The following is an 8495-nucleotide window of genomic DNA, read 5'->3' as shown; positions in this document are numbered from 1 at the left end:
CCTCCACATCGGCCTCATTCCTCTCTCTTTTCATTGCCCGGAAACGACATTCGACCAACATTTGTACAACGCCTACGACGCGCAGGCACCAAGCTGGGCGGGCGAGAGCCCCCGCCCCGCCCCTCTAAAGCTTTCAACGCCCTCCGCCCTTCCTACTTGTCCAGGTCCCCAACTCCCTCTACGCTTCACGAAATTCGCCCGCTTCTTCCCAGGGCATTGCCCCACCTCGTTTCCCGGGGTGACTCCTGATTGGTTGTAGTGGGGGTTATTCCGTCGTCCCCTACCCTCCCCACTTGGCCCCGCCCCCAGGGCTGCCCGCAGGCCCCTCCTCTTTGCTCCCGCCTCTCGCTGGCTGCTCAGACTAATCGCCAGGCTGCGCGCTAGAAGTTCTGGGCAAAGTACTGGGAACTGGTAGCGCATTCTCATTGCCAGCGAACCTCCCCGGAAAAGGGACCTCAGCGCCAGACGGCCAGTGCGCAGCTAGGCTCTTGGTCCTGCTATCAGTCCTCAGTGGCGGTCGGCGCCCGAGTCTCCTAGGCTGATGCGGCAACTGTCAGCTGCTTTTTGCAGGGCGATTTGAGGAGCTGGGTTTGCCTCCTTCCTGGTCTGTGAGCAAACCCTGGAGCGGGGCACCGGGGGACTAGGCGGTGTTCCCTGCGGCAGAGCGCGCAGGTAAGCGGTGGGGAATCTGCTTGAATGGAGCTGGAGGGTGGTGGGGGTCCGGCGGCGGCGGCGGGTACAAGAACCGTTGCAGTTTCGGGGTCGCTGCCAGTCCCAGAGGACCGCAGTGTGTTTCCTGTTGTCTGGGTAAGAGCCATCCAGTGGGACACACCTGAGACAGGGAGATCGTTCTTGGTGTCGGCTGTAGCCCCCCCCCCCCCTCGGGGGGACGGACCCAGGTGCTGTCCTCTTAGTGTTCTGTCCCTCAAGGGACAGCTTCTGTGTGATTGACGGTGAGAAGGAGCTGAGCGCAGGGGACTGCGTGTACTTGCTGGAGGATGCGGCGCAGAGAAGCTGTCCCGGGGAAGGGCCAGGCGCCGCTCCGGAGCTAGAGGCACAGGAAACCTGTTTAATTGGGCCAGTCGCGAGGCTTTACCACATCCGCGAGTTGGCTCGCGGCCGGCAGACCCCGGCGACGCCCCACCGCCTTTCCACCTCGGCTTGCTCCGCTCCCCAGTGCCTAGGTTGGGGACCAACGGCTCTGGTCCCTTCGGACTTAAAGGTGCCTCGGGGAGCTTTTGTAGCCTCTGGAGTCGCTGATGACACTGCCATACATCGCCCAAATAGTTCTTAAGCCAGGCGCCCTTCCTAGACTCACTTAACTGAAAGGGTTGTGAAGTTGTCACTTCCCATGTGCCTGGGAACTATGCTGAGGCGTTGGAGTCTCCATAGATGTTGCATTAACCCCGCAGGTTTTGATTACTGGGATGGGGCCGTTTAAAAATACTATATTTTAAATTATAGCTGCTAAAGATATACTTTTAGCAGCAGAAAAAAAGCACAGGTCCAATATCTATCTGATCATCCACAGTCCACCCTCAAGCATCATACAAGTTGAGGTCCCCCTTCTGACCAAAGTAGACTAGCCAGGTAGGCCTGGGCTGCAGTGCATCCAGGCTAAATGACCTTCTCCTCCACCAACTCCAAGCCACCCTGTTTGCTATTCTCTCTCTCTCTCTCTCTCTCTCTCTCTCTCTCTCTCACCGAAATGATCTTGGTTTGTTTACTGCCTTCCCTTTTGAGAATGTAAGTTCCAGGAAAGCAGAGACCTTGTCAGTCTTGTTCATTACTTAATCCTCAATGTCAAGAACACTGCCTGACACGCGGGTTTCCAGTACATTTTTATGGAATGAATAAGTGAAAATTTCTCTGTAAATATGAGAAAAGGTGATTTCTTAGCTGATGGTGATTCTCTTTTTTTTCTGTTGGGAAAATTAACAAATAGCAGTAACTACTGTTGAAGAGCAATAGTAGCTAACTTCCAAGATTCATATGCTAGGAACTTTGTGTAGATTATCTCATTAAACATTACAGTAGTCTTATTAGCTAGGTATTTTTTATTGATGCATTACAATCACACATAATAGTGAGTCTCATGCCATATTCATATATGCATTTAACATGTTTTGATCCTCATTTCCCAATACCTTCCCTTTTCTTCTCCTCCTCCCTCCCCTGATCTACTTGCTCTACATTACTGAACTCTCCTCTATTATTATTACTATTATTAATGTAATTAGTACTATATGATTTTATTTACAATCAGCAGGATTCATAGTAGTATATTTTGAACCAGATGTAAAATTAAGGCTTCATCAAGTTAACCAATTTTCCCAAAATCATCCAGGCAGAACCAGGATTCTAGCCTATTTATTTTCTCTTTGTTGTGCTGGGCCACTTCCAAGAAAACTAAAATATGGTTTCCACCATTACAGTCAATAGGCATTTAGCTATTTATTTATTTATTTATTTATGGCATTTAGCTTTATTTGTAACAAAAGCTATTGTCAGCCAAAATATTTGTTCTTTTATCTTTGAGCTATATTTTCAATAATAACTAATAGTTATGTTGTAGGCCAGATACTACCCGGCTGCCATAGGCTATATTATCACATTTAATCATCATCTTCATAGACAGTGTTGTGATATTATCTCTGTTTTTTAGGTGAAGAAATTGAAGCTAGGTTCAGGAATTTGCCCAAGGTCAATACTAAATTGCTGAGCTAGATTTTATTAGTTTTTTGGACTCTAATCCCTTAGCTCTTTCCACTAAATTATTATGTCTCTTGTCCTACTGTTTAATTGGATGTTAACTCATACTCATAGAGCCCAGTGATAAATTGTATTAAAGCTGTCTGAAGTTGGGCTGTAAACTTTCTGGTGGCAATATCAAATGTCTAGGTGTTGAGATTCTTACTGCCATTGATTTTTGTGGTTAAGTGTATGGTTTGTGGGCCTGGTAGATTGGAGGCTTTTAATAGGGAGGAAAGGAAATCCTCCTTTCACCTAATCTAAAGAGAAATCAGATTGCTTTTACCCACTGTGGTAAATGAATTCTGAACAGTGGTGCTTTTTACCCTTTAGGGGAAGTATTGGAAAGCCAGCTAGTCTCTCATTTCCCATATGGAGAACAGTTAGAGACCATTAATTCTGTAGCAGCCTTTTAGTAAAATAGAAGCATTTTAGTGTTTTCTGCTCTTATGTTGAAACTGAGGGTGTGGAGAAGTTGGGAAAGAGTGTCATGGTTACCACCCAAAGGGCCAATGGCAAAAGAGGGTATGGGGAAGGAAGTAGAGATCCCTTTTCCTTCTACTTCATTCCAACTTTGGGGGTTAGTACAATGTTTTTCCTTGTACCAAGGTCTGGATAATCCATTTTTATTTATAATGTGCTTCTCAGCAGTACTGTGGTTTCTGATTTGTCATTTCCATTTCCGGAGTGCTCCAGGGAGGGCTGGCATAGAATGCCCATGGAAGGTGAAGGGGGGGTGTGAGACACTAAGGAAGATGGAAGTTCTTAAGAGCCTTAATTGTCAGTTGTTTTTGTTCCCTGCAAATTTCTTTCCTATCTGCATCTACTTATTTGTCAGCTTTCTGGCCCTGTCTGGAAACTTCTTTCTAGACTTTCCAGTTACTACTATTGAGATCACATTCAGGTCAGTGTCTTGCACATGGCTCCTTTTCTACCCTATCTGTATCTTAGTTCTGCCTCTTAGGGACTTTGCTCTGCTCTGACATTGCCTATAGTAGGATTTTTCATACCTTTCTCTCCTTCATGGCATGCATGATCAGATAAATTCCTTAAGTACTAAAATATTATTTAAAAATTATTGGGTGGCTTATATAGTTCATAATAACAGCAGCAACGGCCGCTGAACTTTCATGTGCTAGATGCTAGCCTAAATGTGAATTTGTATTACTACATTCAATCTTGAGAGTGACATCAAAGAAGGTGCTACTAGACCCTTAGTCTCCAGATGAGGCTAGGGAAAGTTAAGCTTATGTTCACTTGTCAACCAATAAAGGTTGGAGCTGAGACTCAAACCCTTAGTGCTTTTCTGTACCCGTTAAGTGGACTCCTTGGCCTAAAGTCAGGATCTGGCATCCTAGGCTCAGCATCAGCCTTCACTTCATCATTCTCTCAGTCTTGTGTCAGTACAATCTGAACTTCATTCCCAAAACATTTTGCCTTTGTCCATGCATTTCTGTTGCCTAGAAAGCTCACACTCTCTCTCTCTTTCTGAAAACCTAACTCTTTCAAGGCTGAACTCATAAACTACTTCTGCCATTATAATTTCTCTGAACATTAAAAAAACATGAGTCAGAGACCCTTATCTTTCATTCTGAACAAAAATCAACTCAAAATGGATCAAAGGCCTTGGAATCAGACCAGAAACTATGCAACTCCTAGAAGAAAGCATAGGGTCAACACTCCAGCATATAGGCACAGGCAATGACTTCCTCAGTAGGACCCCTAAAGCTCAGGAAATGATGCCAAGAGTTAATACATGGAATGACATCAGATTAAAAAGATTCTACCAGCTTAGTAAATAAGAATATGAAAAGAGAACTTACAGAATGGGAGAAAATCTTTGCTAGCTACTCTTCTGACAGAAGATTAATATCCAGAATATATAAAGGACTGAAAACTTAACACCAAAAAAAAAAAGACTCAAATTAATAAATGGGCAAATGAATCAAACAGACATTTCTCAAAAGAAGAAATACAAATGGCCAACAGATATATGAAAAACTGTTCAACATCGTTAGCAATTAGGGAAATGTAAATCAAAACTATACTGTGACTTCATTTCATAGCAGTCAGAATGGCAGACATCAAGAACACAAACAACAATAAATTCTAGAGAGGATGTGGAGTAAAAGGAACACTACACTGTTGGTGGGATTGTAAATTAGTACAGCCACTATGGAAATCAGTGTGGAGTTTCCTCAAAAAACTAGGCATGGAACCAGTCTGACCATAGGACTACCTTATGCCACTCTCAGTGTTTATCCGAAAGAATTAGTCATCATACTATAGTGATACATGCATATCCCTATGTATAGCAGCACAATTCACAATAGCCAAACTGTCGAACCAGCTTAGATGTCCATCAGCACATGAATGGATAATGAAAATGTGGTATACATACACAATGGAGTTTTATTCAGCCAGAAAGCAGAATGAAATTATGTCATTTGCAGGAAAATGGATGGAATTTGTTAGTGAAATAAGCCAGACGTAGGTCAAGGGTCACATTTTTTCTCTCTTATGTAGAAACTAGAGAGGAAAAAGGAAGAGAAAGGTGGGGAGGAGTGTCATGAAATTCAAAGAAAGAACAATAGAGAAAGGTGACCTAGAGGTAGGAGGAGGGGAGAGACACAGGGAACAAGTGCTGGGGAGTGATATTGGCCAAATTATATTGTGTGCATGTACAAATACCTAACAATTGATCCCACCATTATGTACAATTTATAATGCACCAATAAAAAATGCAGAAAAAGAAAAAATATGAGTCAGTCCTTAGTTCCGTTTTTTGATTACTGAAGGTGTCCTTCAGCATTTTGTACCTCCCCTCCTCTTTCCTTTTGCTTAGTTTTTTATTCAAATGAACCCACCCCTATAGATTTTGCCCTGAAGGCAGAGGAAATGTGTATCATTCATGTTTCTATCCCTCCTATCACTAGACTTAGTGTTCTACCCATAGTAGGTACTCAATTTGAAAAGAATATTAAATAATTATATTTGGTTTCATTCTGTTAGGAAAAAAGTGGTTAGAATATTCCATTTTTGTTTTCTGTTTGTTAATCCACAGTACTTTAAAGTCTTCATCAGTTTATGATGAAGTAATAGAATTCCTGATTAAATCCATGGAAAGCACTTATTCTGGTTGTCCTCATCTTTGGACTATGGATATATTGTGGGGGAATCACAAATTCTTATATGTAACAAACATTGTAGAATAAATATCTTGCAAATAATATGTAGTACATAGTCAAATCTGTGGTAATGCTGTTATTTAAAATATATTAAAACTCGTGTGAAATTCAAATGAAATTTTTGTAAGTGTTTGATCAATTGATTAATGAATATTTTACATTTTTCACTAGACATATAAGATCTTGAGATCTCTCTGAATCAGCTTTAGCTTTTGGCTTCATAATCACCACTTATCATTGATTCTGTTTTTTTCCAGTCTTGTTGAACTAAATGCAGCAACCCATCCCTACCCCCAGGGCCATGCTGGATGGGCTTTGGCCCCATAGTTTTTGCATGATCTTTTGTCCTTTTCATAATCTTTTCCTCTTCACCCATATCCTCCTGGTTCATTTCCTCTCCCATATCACATTTTAGCATGGAAAGCAAAATGCAACCTGTAGGAACCTTCCTCTGCCTCCTGCTGACTTGGAGTTGGAGAATGGCCACTGTGTTCTGTGCCTACCCATTTAATGCATAGCAGTCATTGTACTGTTTTGTAATCAACTGTTGGTCATTTGTCTGAATCTTGCCCTAAACCACCGTTCTTCTTTGGTTATTTTTGCATTCTAGTGATCTTCTTTGGTTATTTTTAATTTTTTTTTTTATCTGCATAGGCCCTACTTCCAAAGTTTCTGGACTTGGGGTGAGGAGGGTTGGTAACTGGAATTTTTTAAAGGAGTTTTATCATTTTGATCAGTTTTATAGCTGGATACTATTCTCTTTTTTTAAAAATTTTTTTTCTGTAGGTGTAGATGGACAGCATGCCTTTATTTTACTTGCTTATTTTGGTATGTGATGTTAAGGATGGAACCCAGTGCCTCACCCATGCTAGGCAAGCACTCTACCACTGAGCCCCAGCCAGAGCCCCAGCTGGACCGTATTCTATTGTGTGAACATAACATACTTTATTCTTTTACTTTTGATAAGTAATCCACATTTCATATAATTCACTCATTTAAAGTATATGATGCAGTGATTTTTAGTACAAAATCAGAAAGTGGTGCAGCCATCACCATAATTGACTTTTGAACATTTTATCACCCTACTTTGTATCTGTGTGGTTTGCCTATTCTATAAAGGAAGTTATATAATATGTGGCTTTTTGTTTCTGGCTTCTTTCACTTAACAGATTGTTTTCAGGGCTCATCCTTATTGTAGCAGAAGTTAGTGCTTCATTTATTGTGTGTGTGTGTGTATGTGTGTGTATATATAAAATAAATATACTAATATATAATACAATAATATATAAATATATAAATTATAAAAATATCATGTTGTATTTACCCATCTGCCAGTTGGTGGAAATGGTATTTTTTTTAAAGTTTCCCTGAGTACATGAGCTAACTCATACACAATCAAAACTAAATTGGAAATTCCTTTGAGTCCTGTATCTTGGAGCTAGAACCATGCCTGGCACAACATAAATGTGTAATAAATACCTGAATCAATAAAACATTTTACTAAAAATAGGACTCTTATGTTGGGATTTTTAAAAACAAAATCTTTTTTCTTCTTTTTCCTTGTGATGCTGAGGATCAAACCCAGGCCTCAGAGATGCTTTAAGCAGGCACTGTACAACTGAGCTACATCCTCATCTCTAAATCTTATCATTAAAAATAAGTCCCGAGAGTTGATTGCTTAAATCCCAATTTGAACAAACCAACTGTTTCAAAACAAACCAAAAAGAAATAATCAAGGAAATTTATGAATATGGATGGAATGCTACAACTTTTAGAATTTGCTTCAAAGTGGTCCAGGGGTAGGGAAAAATGATGGAGGAAACAAGGCTGTCCATGAGTTGATGATTGCTGAAGCTGGACAACATATTCTGTAAATTTAATGCCCTTCTTTATACTGTCCATAGGTAGCCCATGGCTACGTGTGGCCTTTGACCACTTGAAATTTGGCTAGTAGTTATTGAGAAGTGCTATAAGTGTAAAATACACACTGAATTTTAAAGATGGGATGTAAAAAAGAATGTAAAAACATCTCAATGTATTTTGTTGATAAAATGTTGAAATGATATTTTGGATCCAATAATATATAAACAAACTAATTTCACCTGTTTCCTTTTACTCTTTTTTATTCGGCTACTTTAAAGTTATATTTATATAGCTTGTAATACATTTCTATCAAATAGTGCTGTTCTGTATTTTGTGTGTGTTTGAAAACTTTCATAATGAAACGTTTCACAAATCAAAGACATAGGAATTTGTTTAAAGAGTCTCCTTTGCAGAAGCTAAGAGTAGGCGGGCTATGACCATCCATGCTCATTGACGGGCTTATTTTATCTATGTGAAAATGTTTTACAATAAATGGAATAGTAGCTTAAAAATAGAAGAATTATTCCATTGGTTATTTATCTAATTCTTTTGTATTGAAATTGATGAAATATTTCCTTCATCTTGGAAAAGTATAGAAAGTTGAGTGGTAATTTCATTGTATGTAGTCACATAGTTGAAACTGAATTTCTCCTGAAACTGAATTTCCCCTGGACTAGCTTTATTATTGCCTCT

At 40.3% G+C, this 8495-nt stretch overlaps 1 protein-coding gene across 9 annotated transcripts in view; it reads left to right on the top strand.

Annotated features, from left to right (window-relative positions):
* Positions 1-328: 328 nt before the first annotated feature.
* Positions 329-8495, top strand: part of Osbpl3 (oxysterol binding protein like 3) — a 188274-nt gene continuing 180107 nt past the window's right edge. For 8 of the 9 annotated variants that reach the window (XM_015490143.2, XM_048786356.1, XM_015490142.2 and 5 more), the window contains exon 1: positions 330-672. The gene's annotated coding sequence lies outside the window, so the exon portion shown is untranslated. Of the gene's footprint in view, positions 673-8495 lie in introns of all 9 variants that reach the window. The other variant, XM_048786357.1, reaches the window with a different exon arrangement.

Source organism: Marmota marmota, unplaced genomic scaffold (genome assembly GCF_001458135.2).
Source record: "Marmota marmota marmota unplaced genomic scaffold, marMar, whole genome shotgun sequence".
Lineage (NCBI taxonomy): Eukaryota > Metazoa > Chordata > Mammalia > Rodentia > Sciuridae > Marmota > Marmota marmota.
Note: the sequence above shows the minus strand (reverse complement) of the source record. Positions and strands in the feature narration are given on the sequence as shown.